The sequence below is a fragment of the Gossypium hirsutum genome, chromosome A03 (genome assembly GCF_007990345.1).
Source record: "Gossypium hirsutum isolate 1008001.06 chromosome A03, Gossypium_hirsutum_v2.1, whole genome shotgun sequence".
NCBI lineage: Eukaryota > Viridiplantae > Streptophyta > Magnoliopsida > Malvales > Malvaceae > Gossypium > Gossypium hirsutum.
The window spans coordinates 2117109-2135103 of NC_053426.1; the positions used below are offsets into that span (position 1 = coordinate 2117109).

A 17995-nucleotide genomic window follows, 5' to 3' on the forward strand; every position below is an offset into this window, starting at 1 on the left:
TAATTCAAAACAAAAGAGATGCAATGAGAGGATCGTAAATTTAAATCGAATTTCCCACTTTCAACAAAAAGACAAGAAATAATCAACACGTGGCTTGACTCTCTTATTGTCCCCAGTGGAGTCGCCAAGCTGTTGACACCATTTTTTGGATGGAAACGGGGTCGACTTGGATTTTGAAAATAAAACGAAAAATGGGAGTCGCCACCAATCTTTTTTCATGAGGTGTGATCAGGTCACCTCGTAAAACGGTTGTTTTTAATAAACGATTTAGATTTTATTAAAACAACGATTTTTGTCTACGAAATTCAGAAAAATGGGTTCGGGAGTCGGTTACGCACGAGGAAGGATTAGCACCCTCGATACGCCCAAAATTGGTACCTAGTTGATTAATCAGTGTCTTAGTGTCGAAAATTGAAAATTTGAAGAGTTTTAAAAATGCGATCCTTAAAAGAAACTCTGATAACGTGAATTGAAATATAAGATTCTCTTGTTCCGAAGGAATATCACATCCAGCACGTTAGGACACGATACTCTAAACCATCGAAACCAAGATCACCTTATAGTTTAATGAAACCATACTTTGAAGCTTTAAGAGGATATTTGGCTATTTAGTCGAACGAGGAATCGAAACCCAGCACGTTAGGGCACGTTTCTCGATTTTCCAAACGCGAAATATTGCCTCATTTAGAAAAATTTTCCTTTTGATGTTTAGTGTCAATGCTTGACAAAACAACAACGAATACGACGAGGTGAGCAAAGTAAAGTGAGTAACAACAATACAATAGGCAAAATGAAATGACGAGGCGATTACATAAACAAAGCATACAAATAAATAAATAGAACTAACCTTTTAGAAAAAGCACAAGTGTACATGAATAAATAAACAAACGCCAAATAACAATGATGACAATAAATACAATTATGTAAAAAAGTATATGCATGTATAATTTTAAGCCATAAAATAAGAAATGCATATAAATTATAGAATATGAAAACATAGATAAATATATACATATATGTGTAAAAAATAATATTATAAAAAGGGTACGTATACATGTATAAAAAAAAATAAATGTATTAACAACGAATATAATAAGGGTAAGAAAACAAGTATATACACAATATATATGTAACGTGGTACTAAGGATATATATATATACAATACAGTATTTAAAATAATATTTACGTAATACAAATATAATATTAAAAGGTATATGTACATACGTAATATATAAATACATATATAATATAATGTTAAAATATTTACATAATACTAAAATATTTAGGTAATATATGCGTATATTGAAAACTAGTAATAATATTACCGAGGTATATACAAATATATCAAGTATATATACGTATTATAAATATATAAATATATATCAAAGCATAAACTAATAAAAATAATAAGAATAATAATAATGATAACATTGGAATATAAAAGAAACAAACATAACATTAATAAATATTAAAATAAAGTGAAATAAAAATATTAAATATGAGAATATATATAGGTATACACGTACATAATAAAAATATATACTAATACATAATAATAATAATGGTAATATAAAATAACAAGGATATTTAATAAAGATATAAAAATCAACAAAAAAGGACTAAAATTGAATTAAAAACAAAGTTGTGGGGCCAATTTGAAATGAAAACAAAGAAAAGGGACTTAATTGTACGCGCGTGAAATGTTGGGGGACCGAAACAACAATTATTCCTTTCCATTAAAACGCAGCACATTGGCGGGGACTAAATCGAAAAGCGCGAGAAATTATAGGGCCAAATTGAAAACCATAAAAAACTTAATTGTGAAGCATCAGAAAAGCGGAAGGACTGCGCGCATAAATATCCCATTCAAACGAAAACACGCGGATCCTCTAGCGGGTCGGGTCGGATGGGTCGGGCATGGCCAAAACGACGTCGTTTTGGGGCTTAAGTGTAGCCCCCAAAACGACGTCGTTTTGGAGGGCTATATAAGGCCCAAACTAACCAAAAAATCATTTGGGGAGAGGGAAAGAAAAAAAAAAGAAGAGAGAGGGAAGAGAGAAGGAAGAGAGAAGGGAGGGGGAAGGAAAATCCGGCTAGGGGGGCCGGTCACCGGACGGCCACCGGAGGCTCGCCGGCGCCGGCGCCGGCCACCGCATGCGGTGGCCGAAAAAGGTAAAAAATTTATTTTTTGTTTTTTTTTTATTTGTTGTATATTTTTATGTTAAATAGATAGAAAATAAAGACATATATGTATATGTATGTAAAAATCGAAAGGAACAAAGAAAAAAATACAACCTTTTGTTTTTTCTTTTTGTTTTTAACAATCACTGCTATCTGTTTATTGAAGACTGTAAATTTCTCTTTAGTGTTTACAAAGTAGAAAAGAAGAAGAAAGAAAAAAAAAAGCCCCCCGTACAATTTTTGATTCGGGTTTTTATAACCCATTTTCATCTAATTTCCTATTGTTTCTGTTTTGTCTCTTTGCATGGGATGGGCACGATGGAGGTGACAGAGGCATGGGGTGCAGACGGTGATGGGCATGCGTGGAGGCTGGCGCGGAGCAGAGGCGTGCGAGGTTGAGTGGTTGCGCACATAGGGCAACGGCGCAAGTGGGCAAGTGGGGGGGTTTGCTGGTATGAGCCCGGGCAGATTTTGGGCTTTACATGATCAAATGAAGTGTAGACTTAGCAAACATTGATTTTGACTAAAACTGACTGATTTTGGCCAAGGATTTGACTAAAGCTTTTTCCTCCCCCTCAAACCCACGTCCAACCATTACCTATGAATTTTCTGAGGTGGGAGTAATCCAACATCATCCTCCATGTTGTGGATCAAAATAGCAAACTCGGCTACAACATATGGCTAAGGCCAGCAACCAAAACTACACCACCAATCTTTCTGCATTTATTTTCCTTTTGAAATCAATGAGCAAATCTATGAAAAAGAAAAAACATTGTAATCAAAATCATGATGCTGTTGTTAATTAAACCAGGGAAATAAATTTCACCATGAAATTTCATTATTACAAATACAATATACACAATCGACAAAGAATTAGAAAGAATTAAATTAAATAGAGAAAAATCGAATAAAACTTAAATATAATATATATAGGAAAATTAGAAATTCATATATTATAATTACATAGATGAAACATGAAATTAAATATTTAATAATTTAAAAACTTTAATCAACAAGTTAAGACCTCATTGACCACGGTTCTATTTTAATTTATTTTTATTTTTTATTTGTAGACCCTAACCCAAAGTGATTGGTGATACTTAATTTGCATCAAGTTGGATGCATATGAATGAGCAGAAAATGATTCGGAATTACGTTAATTTTAAGTGATTTGATTTGTTATTTGCTGTCGACCACATAGTTTTGGTAGTCCTTGATAGCTATTTTTAAGATAAAAATTACAAATCAATTTTATTTTCTCAAAAAGTTTGATAAAACATGGTTATTTTTTTTGCTGTTATTATATATATATAATACTTCAGTTGGTGGTACAAGTATATAATAATCAAATAAAATAATAAAAATATTATTTGAGAATTAAACACAAGACTAATAAATTTATATAAAAATCCTTTTTCACTCCACCAATAATTATTTATTTGAAATATTTTTATAAATATGTTTTTAATATAAAATATTTCTGTTCACTCATATCGTGAGTGTGATAAAATTTAATATTAATAATATTGTTGATGAGATGGTGTTACAAGTTAACTCGATGCTAGTTCAAGATTGATAACAAAACTATGATAAACAATTGGTCATTTAATATTCTTAATATGGTGTATTTATGTTTTCACTTTTTTTTTCATTTTAACATTGTACACATTTCATGTGTTTATTAAATAGTTTCAAACTATACATTTTATTATTTATTGTATGTTATTTTTAAACATAACTCTGTATTATAAATATATTATTTTCACACGCATATGCATGTGATAAAATTTCTAATAAATATTTATATTTGATGAATTGAAAATATATAATTTTGTTTACAGTCATTGAATTATATAATATATTACAAAAAATAAACCCACTTAAATTTATTTTTATAAACTTTTGATGTTACGTTACTATCATTTGCTGACTACAGTGTACTATTGTTCCCTCCCATCTTTATAATTATTATTTAGATTAATTGCATCTAGACTTGATCATGGTTCAGGTCACTCGGCATGGCCCGAAGGTCTACCCGAAATGTGAGAGAATTTGGATAAAAATATAGGTCCGAAGAATAGACTTAGACAAAAAAATAAGACTTGTTTAAAAAAGGATTAGGTCTTGGGTAAGGCATTTTTAGCCCAGACTTGGCTTGAATTTACTAAAGGATAAATTTTTTTTTAATATTATTTTCTTATTGTTTTCTCTCTATTTTGTTACTATTTTACTATCATGTTACTACAATTTTGTTGTTATTGTTTGGATATTGTATAAAACTTATTTTATTGTTAATTTTGTTATTATTTTAAAAACATTTATTAGTTTTGTTATTATTTTAAAGATATTTACTTGTTAAGTTAAATTTATAATTATTATTTAAATTAATTGCATCAAACATCCCTATTTTATTAGCTAAATTTTAAATTGATCTTAAATTTTAAGACATTCATAAAGTATCGTTTTAATAAAAAAATTGTTAATTTAGTAATATTTTTTGCGTTAAATGTTAGCTTAAATTTAATGTGTTTAAAATATTCATTAATTCACATATATATATTGAAAAAAAAAGAAGAATATAAGATCTAAACTGACATTTAAAGAAAAAATTAACGGTTAAATCACAAAAAGACATGATCGACACAATACTTTAGTTTGAACTTTCAATTGTAACATTAACCAATTTAAAATTTTATCCATAATTTGAGGATATATTGTAAAATTAATCTTACTTTTTGAAGTTATAACAATTTTAGTATAAACAAGCATTACACGATTTGAACTAAATATTTAACTCATTTCAAATTAATTAGCTGATCTTAAATCTGAGACCTCAAAATTTCCAGGCTCTTGATTTTACGATTGAGCCAAGTTCGGACATCATCTCCAAATTAAATTGAGTGTATTTGCATATGCATATGAGTATAAAATAAACTAATGCATCTACAAAAAGCAGAGGTCGAGGAAAGGTAGAGATGGGGGCAGGAGAATCTGAGTGATAATGTGTTTCCAAAAGCATGCACATCAAAATTATGTCCATGCTGGTTTCACTATAACTTTACAGATTCCTTATCTACAATTTTCTTTCCTTCTTGCATTATAACTGAAATTTATATTTCAAAATTCAAACTATTCAAGAGGTTTTGATTGGAGTTATCCATATTGATATGGTAAAATATCAACCTAGAGTCTAATTGTTGAACCCGATCGAAGTAGTCAATCGAATTAGAAATCGGTTTAAACAAAAGAGTTGGCTTAGTTTTTAAACAAACAACTTGAAATCAGTTGAATCAAAATGAAAATCGATTGAATCGATTTCATAATTTATTGAAACTTTAACTGTATAATGGATTCGATTTTTAAAACTATGCCTCGGAGCAGTTGAGTTACTGTATTAGAGTGTTAGAGGGGGGTTGTGTCCCTACTGAATTTTAAAAACTCAAATTTTCATGTTCAAATAATTGTAGGTTGTGGGAACGGTTTATGCAACCCATCTGGCCATAGCTGTGAAGCTTTGAAGTTTTATCATGTTCCAAAGAAGTGACTTCAATCATTTGAAACCCGAAATAGTTTTTAGTGCTACGAATTCAACGTTTATCATCGATTTGAGAATGGAAGAAATTAAAATTGGAAAAGAATTAATAATCCATAAGTAGGTTAATAAATAAACTATGCAAATTAATGCATGGGACAAGCAGGGTTGGATGACAATTGAATTGGGTTTACTTAATTAGTAATATATAAAAAGTGAAAAATATCAAAATTATACATGAATTTTGATTGGTTTAATGAGTATTATATTGATAATTGTACTAGTGATTTAAGAAAATTGAAGTAAACAAAATTTTATATATAAAATTATTCAAAATCAAAGTTCATGTACAGTATTCAACATTTAACAAATATTCATGTATAGTTTTGAGACTTATTCTTATATAAAAACAATCAAAATTTTCAAAACCTATAAATCACAATAAACTTTGATCAACTTTTTTTACTTTGAATCTGGTTTGACGAAACTTATGAATAAAATCTATTAAAATTTTTATTAATAATAAAAAGATGTTGAGTACATATTAAATTAATATAAGGTCTAGATTAAGGAGAAAAAAACACTTGAGATTACAGTGCATTAGTAAGGAATAAAGAAGATTAATAGCTAGGTTAAAAGAATAGGCATACACTTGATAAATTGGTATGGCCCTATATTATTCCATCAACTTTTTTTTTTGTTTGCACTTCACTCTCTCACATGATTGCACATTGCTATGTAGGGACTTGTAATCTTTCATGCATGCCTTTCATGAAATTTTTTATTCTAAATACTTATTTTTATATATATTTTTAAAAGTTTGTACAATCACATTTGCAAATAGATATGTAAATTAGATGAATTTAAATTTAAAGTTTAAATGATTTTTAATTTAATTTTTTTCGAGTTTAGTTTCATATTATTTTAAGTTAACATCAATCATTTCGATTTTTAATCTAAAGACTAGTTTTCTTGCAGATCTCAGTCGTAAAGATTTTCTTTAGTCAACCAAGAGATTGAGCTTGCAAATGTCAGGTAAATACCTTTTAGTCTTTATATTTTATGAGAGTTGTGAATTTAGTCTTTATATTTTAAATCGGTTATTTTTAGTTCTTGGATTTTTCGAACTTTAAAATTTTAATTCTCACCAAACGATATTAAGTTCTCATATTTCCAAAACTTAATGTGGCAAACATATTATCATATATTTGATGACATATCAACTTATTATTTCCACATATTACTCACTAAAAATTTAATTAAATTAATGATTGTCATTTGCATCAAGACTAAAATTTCAGAATTTAAAAAGTATAAGGACTTAGAATGATCTAATTAAAGAATATAGATTAAATCTACAACAGTGAAAAATAAAATAAAATAAAATAAATAACACACAAATTTTACGTGGAAACCCTTTCGAGAAAAAACCACGGGAAGAGTAGAAGAAAATTCACTATGTCGAAAACTTGAATCAATACAAGAGGAATAGACTATCTTGTAAAGCCATATTCTAGTAGGATTGAAACACCTTATCCTAATAAATATAAAATAGATGGAGTTTAATAAGGTTTAAAAAACCTTATTCTAAAATATAATAAAAGAAGTCTAGTTCTATATGGATTTTACTTTTATTTTATTTTCCATCGTATTTCATTGAAATAAGAATTCGGGTCACTTAATTCTAACAATCTCCACCTTGACACAAATTCTCAATAAACAAGTTCTTTATCGCGAACAAGTTCTCCACCTCTTCCATAAAACCCCTTAAGGGTTTAACTTCAACAATGAACATCAACCAAGTCTAAGCAATGCTCAAACTTAGTTATACGAAGTGCCTTAGTCATCATATCTGCAAGATTTTCATGAGTACTAATTTTGCTCACAACAATATCACCACGAGTAATAATATCACGAACAAAATGATACCGAACATCAATATGTTTTGTTCTCTCATGAAACATTTGATCTTTTGTAAGGAAGATGGCACTCTGACTGTCACAAAATACTGTACTGATTTGAAGGTCTTCATTGAGTTCACTAAATAGTCCTTTCAACCAAATAGCTTCTTTACAAGCCTCAGTAATTGCCATGTACTCAGCTTCAGTAGTAGACAAAGCGACTGTAGTTTGCAAAGTGGCTTTCCAACTAATTGCACAACATCCGATTGTAAAGACGTAACCTGTGAGAGATCTTCTTCTATCAAGGTCTCCAGCAAAATCAGCATTAACATACCCTATGACTCCATCTTTAGTTCTTCCAAATTGTAAGCAAACATCAGTAGTGCCTCGTAAGTATCTTAAAATCCACTGAACTGCTTTCCAATGTTCTTTACCGGGATTTGCCATGTATCTGCTAACTGCACTGACTGCATATGATAAATCTGGACCTGAGCAAACCATAGCATACATGAGAGATCCCACTGCACTAGAGTATGGAACATGTGACATGTACTCAATCTCATAATCTGATTGTGGAGACAAAGCCAATGAAAGTCTGAAATGGGCTGCTAAAGGAGTACTAATAGGCTTAGCACTCTGCATATTGAACCTACAAAGAACTTTTTCAATGTACCCCTTCTGACTTAGGTACAATTTACTTGCTTTTCTATCTCTAAGAATCTCCATACCAAGTATCTTCTTTGCTGGTCCTAAATCTTTCATCTCAAATTCTTCACTTAGTTGGGCTTTGACCTTTCTTATCTCTCCTTTATCTTTTGCTGCTATCAACATGTCATCAACATAAAAAAGTAGATACACAAAAGAACCGTCACTATTTTTCTTAAAGTAAACACAACTGTCTAAACTACTTCTTTTGAAATCATGAGAAGTCATAAAGAAATCAAACCTCTTGTACCACTGTCTTGGTGACTGTTTCAAACCGTAAAGGGACTTTCTCAGCAAGCAAACATAGTCCTCTTTTTCTGAGACTATAAAACCCTCTGGTTGTTCCATGTAAATATCCTCCTCAAGTTCTCCATGCAGAAATGCAGTTTTTACATCTAACTGCTCAAGCTCCAAATCATGCATGGCCACAATACCAAGCAAAGCTCGAATCGAACTATGCTTAACAATTGGAGAGAACACATCTGTGAAGTCCACTCCTGGAATTTGACTATAACACTTTGCAATAAGCCTTGCTTTATATCTGGGTTCTTTAACTCCTGGAGTCCTTTCTTTCTTTTTAAACACCCATTTACAGCGAACAACCTTTTTACCTTTAGGAAGTTTCACAAGGTCCCATGTTCTATTTTTGTGGAGTGATTCCATCTCTTCTTGCATAGCAAACATCCACTTTTCTGAGTCTTCACAGCTAACCGCCTCAGAATAATTAGATGGCTCTTGATTCGCATCTATATCTTCAGCCACATTTAAAGCATAAGCAACTAAATCAGCTTCGGCATACTTCTTTGGAGGTTTAATTTCTCTTCTAGTTCTGTTTTTGGCGATAAAGTATTGTGGGGAAGAAGCAACTCTATTCTCAATTTTTGTTATGGCTTGAGGAGTTGACTTTGTGTGAATCTGATGCTCCACCTGCTTTTGGTTTTCTTTATTGGAAGAGTCTTTAAGAGATAAATTAGGTAGCATAGCAGTTTCATCAAAAACAACATCTCTGCTAATCACAACTTTTCTATTTTGAGGACACCATAACTTATACCCTTTTACACCATCTTTATAACAAAGAAAAACGCATTTAATAGATCTCGGTTCCAATTTTCCATTATCAACATGAGCATACGCAGGACACCTAAAAATCTTTAAATTAGAATAATTAGCAGGATTACTAGACCATACCTCTTGTGGAGTCTTTTTCTCAATGGCAACGGATGGCGATCGGTTGATAAAAAAAATGTAGTAGAGGCTGCTTCTGCCCAAAATGACTTCAGTAAGTTGGCCTTTGACAACATACATCGAACCTTCTCCATGATCGTTCTGTTCATTCGTTCTGCAACACCATTTTGCTGTGGAGTATGACGAACTGTCAAGTGTCTCATGATCCCTTCTGACTTGCACAATCTATTAAACTCATCAGAACAGAACTCTAAGCCATTGTCTGTACGGAGGTATTTTATCTGTTTTCTCGTCTGTTTTTCAATCATAATTTTTCAAGACTTAAATGCGGAAAATATATCGCTTTTCTGCTTTAGGAGGAATGCCCAAACTTTTCTGGAAAAATCATCAATAAAGGTTAGCATATAATTAGCTCCACCTCTCGAAGGCACTCTGGATAGCCCCCACAGATCAGAATGAATATACTCCAACGTTCCCTTCGTGTTATGGATTCCTCTAGTGAATCGAACTCTCTTTTTCTTCCCAAAAACACAGTGTTCACAGAAATTCAGTTTGCAAATTCCTTGCCCATCAAGAAGTCCTCTTTTGCTCAATTCTGCCATGCCATTCTCACGCATATGCCAAATTTTAGTAATATCATCATCTGACAAGGAAGAAGAAGTGACAGCTGCATCACCAGTAACAGTAGAACCCTGCAAAACATATAACTTGGCAATTTTTCTCTGCCCTTTCATCACAACAAGGGACCCTTTAGAAATCTTTAAAGCCCCACTTTCAGCTGTGTATCTGTACCATTTTGAATCAAGAGTACTCAACGAAATTAAGTTTCTTTTCAATTCTGGAACATGTCGTACGTCACTAAGTGTTCTGACAACTCCATCAAAAATCTTAACTTTAATTGTTCCAACACCTGCGATATTACACGAGGCATTATTTCTCATCAAAACAACACCTTCAGACATTGTTTCATAAGTTGTAAACCAATCCCGATTGGGACTCATGTGGAAGGTGCAACCTGAATCAAGTATCCACTCCTCACTTACTTTAGAATCATTGACAGAAACGACGAGAAGTTCACCATCGCTGTAGTTTTCTACAACATCAGTTTCACCGAAATTTTCTGGTTGTTTTCCCTTTTGATTCGCAGCCTCCCTTTTAATATTATTTTGTAGCTTATAGCACTCAGATTTAATGTGCCCTTTCTTCTTGCAGAAGTTACAAGTTTTACCTCTATTTGAAGACTTCGATCTACCCTTAGATTTACCACGAGGATTCCGTTCCTGTGTCCTACCATGATCATCATCAGCATTTCGATCTTGTCTCCCACGAACAATGAGACCCTCTCCCTGAGAGTCGGGTTTAACTACAAGATGTTTCATCTTATCATACGAGGTTAAAAAATCATAAACCTCATCAACTGTGAGAGACTCGCGGCTATATAAAATCGTGTCTCTAAAGGTTGAATAAGACGGGGGCAACGAACAAAGTAGAATCAACCCTAGATCTTCCTTATCATACTAAACCTCCATGGCCTCCAAGTTTGAGAAAATTTCTTTAAACATTGTTAAGTGTTCGTGTACAGACGCACATTCTTCCAAACGATGAGCATAAAGACGCTGCTTCATATGCAACTTGCTTGTTAGAGTTTTCGACATACATATTTGTTCTAGCCTCTTCCATAATGCAGCGGCAGTTTTCTCTTTCATCACATCCTGCAAAATTTCGTTGGACAAATGCAGATGTAATTGTGTTAACGCCTTTCGATCTTTACGCTTATTCTCTTTATCTGTTAATGTCGAAGGCATCTTATCTATCCCTAGTAGGGCATTCTCCAGATCCATCTGCGCAAGAACTGCTTGCATCTTAATCTGCCACAATGCAAATCTGATGTTGTGATCCAACAGCGAAATTTCATACTTCAAAGACGCCATTACTGTGATTGAGATGAACAACTCAAAAGCTCTGATACCAATTTGTGAAAAATAAAATAAATAAAGAACACACAAATTTTACGTGAAAACTCTTTCGGGAAAAAACCACGGGTAGAGGAGAAGAAAATTCACTATGTCGAAAATTTGAATCAATACAAGAGGAATAGACTATGTCTATTTATAGGCTTGTAAAGCCATATTCTAGTAGGATTGAAACACCTTATCCTAATAAATATAAAATAGATGAAGTTTAATAAGGTTTAAAAAACCTTATTCTAAAATAAAATAAAAGAAGTCTAGTTCTATATGAATTTTACTTTTATTTTATTTTCCATTGTATTTTATTTAAATAAGAATCCGGGTCACTTGATTCTAACAACAACAATACACATAATACATGACTAATAATTGAATTTAACCGAACAAATTTAACTGTAACTGTTTGAGTCTAGAAATACAAAAAATTTTAAATTCGAGAAGTATAAGAATTAAATCTATAACTTTCACAAAGTATAACCACTACTAAAATAATTTAACCTCGTAAACTAAAAAAGAAAGAGATAAGCTTAAGGGAGAGGAGAAAAGAGGTCTTTCAACTTTTTGAGGTTGAAGATTTGCATGGAAAAGGAGAAACAAAGGAAGAAAAGGAACGGCGTTAACTGAGGTGAAAATTTAGGTAAAATCATAATGGGATTCGGTGGCCTGCCTTTCCATTAAAGGGATGCCATTAGTATCTCATTCGCAATGGCTTTTCAGTTTTCAAACTTCTTTTAACCACTCTCATCTTCATAACTAGATTTGGTGGACACCCTTTTTTTTAAAATTTTTTATTGCATTAGCCATTATTAAATTATAGTCTTAATTTCAAAAGCGAAACTTAATTCAATTATTAATTTGTCTTTATTTTGATTGTTTCACTATAAAAAATTTTAATTTCATTATTAATATTATTAATGTTGGATCGTTTAATCACACTTTTGTTAAATCTTTAATAGAAGGTTTATGTGAATTTTTTTTCACATGAATTTCTAGTTAATTTTGTAGATGTTCACATATTTTTCACTTAAGAATAAAAATTTTATGTTATGTGTATATTGTTTAAACCCTTTTATTTCTATTTAATATTACAACCCTAAATGTTTTACTAAGCTAAAGCTTCTTCATTTGTTTCAAGTTAACTCAAAATCAAGAAGAAAAAAGAAATTTGGATGGAACTAATGTCATTCAAGTATACTATTGTGGATCTCTAGCTGAGGTAAGAACGTATTGGTCCAATAACAATCATGGAAGAAGGTTTTTCGACTACAAAAACTTACGTCAATGGGATTACATAAGAAATGTCATTTCTTTGGGTAGTTTCATCCATAAACGAGTCAGAAGAAAAATTAGAAAAACGAAAAAAGGAAAGGAGGAAATGAATATTTTTTTTGGGTATTTTCATTTTTTCTTCTCAATTCATAGAAATATAATAAAAAGAGAAAGACATTAGTAAATACTAACTTTTTTCAAAAATAAATAGATTGCGGAAACTCTTAGAAAACAAACGAAAACAAATTAATAGCTAGCGAACATTAATCACCATGAGATGACATGATATTTCTTTCTTGTACTTTAAATATTTAATTACTTTTTGTTTAATTTATTTATTTAATTTTATTAATTTAAAATAATGATTTTTTTTTTGTTTTGGGGTTTTAAAACTCTTGTTTTCTTATTTAATATTAATTCATTAAGCATAATTCAATGCATAAATTTTTAACGTGAATTTCCTTTAATACTGATGATATTTTTTAGCATAACATGAATTTTCTAACATCATTAGGGTTTTGGAATAATTTGTGTAATATTTAACAAGTTTAGGTGCCAAATTGAACCCAAAAAATATTTAAGTGCCAAATTAGAAAAAAAAAATACCAAGTTCAGGTACTATATGTTATTAAACCAATCCTTTACTATTTGACTAGAATAATGGGCCGTGCATTGTTGGATTATGGCTGGAACAATGGCCCATCTGATGGATTTTTAGCTCTCATTTGGACCATTATTCTCCACATAGAGCATAAATGGGCCTTTTGTATTCCACTTCATTTTGTATTTTTATTTTCATACTACAAGAGAAAAACCTTTACCAATCAGGAATTTAATTTAATTTTCTGACTAAATTAGTATTACGGATTAATTAGATATCAATCTAGTTTCGAAAAGAAAGAAATATCCTCACTTTATAAAATAAATTGTATTATTTTTAAAAAAAATTATTCAAATGATTTCATTAATTGAATCAATGTCACTTATATTATAAAATAAAATTATAGAGTATTTCGTGTTTAATCATATTCAAACACACAACTTTCAAATTGTTGCAACAATAACAGCATGAATTAAATCATCATATTTTATCGACAGTGTATAATAAAGATAACATCCAGAATACTAATAATTTTTATAAAATTATTTAAAAAATTAAACTAAACCCCAAATCATAAGAATTCTAGAACAAAAAAATAGAAACTTCAAACATTATATAAATTAAATTGTCAACACGAAGAACAACAAACAATAGATTGAATTGCAAGAAAAAAACATAAACTATATTATTGTGGTCTACTTTCATTTGTTAGATCAATGTTTTCGGCTACTTTTCTTTTTATTTTTATTCACTAATTAATTTATTTGTGATAAAACCAAAAGATGAAAATTAGAAAAAGAAAATAAGATATTTATTTACTTGTTCGTTTTGATTTCTATCATTGACGTTGACTGGGTTCTAGACGAAATTCACCAATTAGAAAGAAAAAACCTGTGAAGAAAAAGCAAAACGTGGCCTCTATCCTATTTTTTTTATTTAATTTTGTAAGCTTCTAGTAATTCTTTTGGGAATTCAAGTCAATTAATCATACGACATTTTCCCATATTATTTAGATTCCATAAAATTGGCAAAAGTTATAGTTTTATTAAGTTTTACACGGAAATTATTTCGAGAAAAAACCATGGATATATAGGAAGAAAAAATTCATTAATGATGAAACGAATAATACAAGAGAAATTTTAATTACATTTATTTAAGGGTTAAAAAATTCTATTATAATCAAAGTCAATTCTATATGGACTCAACTTAATGTAGTATGGTCCGTAACTATATTCAAGATTAATCAGAATGGTCAAAATATATTATAGAACGTAAAGTAGATATTGAATCTGTATTACTAAAATTAATTAATTAATTAATTTAACTTTTTAAATTAATTAATTTTCGATAAAATAATCTAATAAATCCGTATTACTATTAATATATAATTCTTTTTTTAATTTAAATGTAACAAGTTTTTAATTTTTTAATTTCACAGATGGGTGTGAGATTTTTAGTTTGCCTTTTAACTTATTTGTATCGTTTGCTAATTGTCATTGACTAGAAATAAAGTAAGCGAACGTGGATTAATTTGATTGGTTTAACTTATAGTTAATATGACAAAAATAGTTAATATAATATTAATTTCTTTTTTTTTTGGAAAGAATATAATACTAATTTTTTTGTTAATGGGTAGGTAATTAAGAAAGCGATTAAGTTGCTCATTGCGAATAAGGCCATTGATTTAAGATTGGATTAATTTTACATTAAGACTTGTTCTCTTGACTCCTGCATGCCTTCGGATAACGAAGACATTCCTTTCGGTTCAATTTTTAAAAGTTTGGATTTTTAATTTCATCAAATCTAATTTTTGTATTTTTTAAATTCATCCATTTTAGTTTCTGCATTTTTTTCAAATTAAAAATTTTTTATCATAAAATTTTATTATTAATATTACACTATATGTAAAGTTGTAGATTTGGTCTATATTGATCTCTAACGAAGTTATTCATATTTTTTAAATTTCGAAATTTTAATTTTGACATAAATGAAACAGTTAAGTCCATTAACTAATTTTCTCATGATCAATAATATGTAAAAAAATAATAACAAGACAATATTATACATATAATAATATATTTATTATGCACATATTATTAACAGATAATTCTTACAATTCGAACTCATAATATAAACCGTAAAATAAACATCTATAACCAATACACCAAGAGAAGTAGAAATTGCATCAAAGAATTCCTTATTTAGTTTCCCCACAAATCAAGGTATAGTATGAGTCAAAATCGTCTCACGCGTTAACTCGATGATTTAGCACAGAGCCGTGATCGACGAAGCAATGGAAACGTTCAACATTCTTTTCAGCTTACGCATATATAGAAGCATTGTTGTGTATTTGTCAGTTTCTGGTTGCATTATAATGGAAAAAAAACAGAAAGAAAAATATGCATAGAATTAATTAAGAACAATAAATGGATTGAACTTTCAAATATTGACTACCCTATCCTTTCTGTTCACACCTTTTTTGATCATTTTATTGGTTAGGCCTCCCCCAGTCCCTATATTTTTCTTTAATTAGGGATTAGAATTATAACACCGACTCTTTCAATAAAAATTTTAAAACGTTCGTATGTTAATATTAAAGTATTATTTTTCAATGGGATTTTGCCTCTCATACTTAGTCGAGAGTTAATATATCTTAAAAAATCTAATTAGAGATGTAATTGAATTTAACTAAAGTATAAATATTTGTTGTAATAATCAATAGGAATGTTGGGGTAGTTGGTTTAGAATTTCCAGGCTAATTCCAACAGGACATTATTTCTAATTGTTGATTTAAATTATGTTAAAGATGGAAGTAGTTGGGAAGATATAAAATAGGGGAGGCCAGCCAAATGCTACTACTCTAGTACATAATTATTTTTAAGTCAAAGGTTATATTTTATTGCAAATCATTTCATTTTACAAGTTCAAATTATACTTTTAATAATTGAAATTTAAAAAGCTTAAAAGAAATTATCTTTTGAAACCTTTTTATGTAATTTATTTCAATACTCCTTTTAATAAAATAGAAATTGAACGTTATTTTTTCTTGAAAATAGAATATCCTTAATGTGAATTGAAAAATAAATTAGAAGAAAATGTCAAACTCTCACCAATTCGATCACTAAATTTTAAAAATATATAAAGAAAAAAAATCATACACTTTGTAAATATATATATAATAAAATCAAAAGATATTTTAAAATATTAAAATTTATATGATTGATTTTTCTAAGTTGTTCCAAAGTCTTCTAATAAATGTGTTGACACCATTTTTTGGATGAAACGGGGTCGACTTGGATTTTGAAAAAAAGAATGAAAACGGGAGTCGCCACCAATCCTTTTTTTGATGAGGTGTGATCGGGTCACCTCAAAAAGTGGTTGTTTTTAATAAATGATTTAATTTTATTAAAGCAACGATTTTGGTCTACGAAATTCAGAAAAATGAGTTCGGGAGTCGATTACGCACGAGGAAGGATTAGCACCCTCGATACGCCCAAAATTGGTACCTAGTTAATTAGTTAGTGTCTTAATGTCGAAAATTGAGAATTTTGAAATTTTTTTTAAAAAAATACGATCCTTATATTAAAACATAAAAAAAAATTCAGGAAAAGGGACATATTTCACGTTATCTGAGAAAAAAGAATCATATCCAGTAAGTTAGGACACAATGTCTCGAATTCCCGATATCGTTTAAAACTCGAATTTGAAAAGATTCATGTAATAAAGTTTAAAAGAATATTCAATTGTTTAAATCAAATAAAGAAATCGCAACCCAATACGTTAGGGCACAATTTCTCAAAATATTAAACATTGAATATTGCATTTATTTCGAAAAATCCTTGTCTCGAGAAAGCAACGTGTCACATCCAATGCGTTAGGACACAACATATTAAATTCTTGATAACGAGCTTTTTATCATTTTTTTTAAAGAGTAATCTCGATTATTTAAATTCAACGAAGAAAGTCGGAACCCAATGCATTAGGGCTCGATTCTCTCGAAGATCTAAATATCGAATATTACTTTTATTTTGAAATTTCATTTTTGGCCAATCCGATTGAAAAGATACGATGTGACAACAATGATGATAATGTAAGTAAAATAACACGAGCAAAACATAAGATAAATAAATAATAAAACGAAGAAAACAATCAAAAAGGCACAATAACAAATAATAAACAGATAAAAACTAAAACATGAATAACAGGCATATAAACAAATAAATAAATGAACAAAATGATCCAAAAAAAAATTATGAAAAGATAAAAGACATATATATATATATGTACAAAATTATGAAAATATAAAAAAGCATATGTGTGTACACATGAATTATAAACCATAGAAATATCATAAGAAAATATAAATTTTTAAAATATAAGAGTATGTATAAATACATATATGCATATTTATGAAAAATAAAAGAGATACATGTAAGTACGTATATACATAAAAAATTTAAAATGCAAATATAAATATATTCATGTATATAAAAATAATAATAAAAGGCGTATATATATGCGTGTAAATATTAAGTATGTACATATGAATGTATATAATATATATAAACTATATATATAAAAAAAATATGGTAATGAAATATATACGCACTATATATATATTTAAAACATTTAGAAATAAAAATATACACAT

The 17995-nt window shown here is 29.5% G+C and overlaps 1 long non-coding RNA gene across 1 annotated transcript; it reads left to right on the forward strand.

The window, feature by feature from the left end:
- The first annotated feature begins 2014 nt into the window (after positions 1-2014).
- LOC107963644 (uncharacterized) lies at positions 2015-2965 on the forward strand. The gene is made up of 2 exons (XR_005920912.1): positions 2015-2172; positions 2513-2965. It is a non-coding gene; the product is annotated as an uncharacterized lncRNA (long non-coding RNA).
- The last annotated feature ends 15030 nt before the right edge of the window (positions 2966-17995 follow it).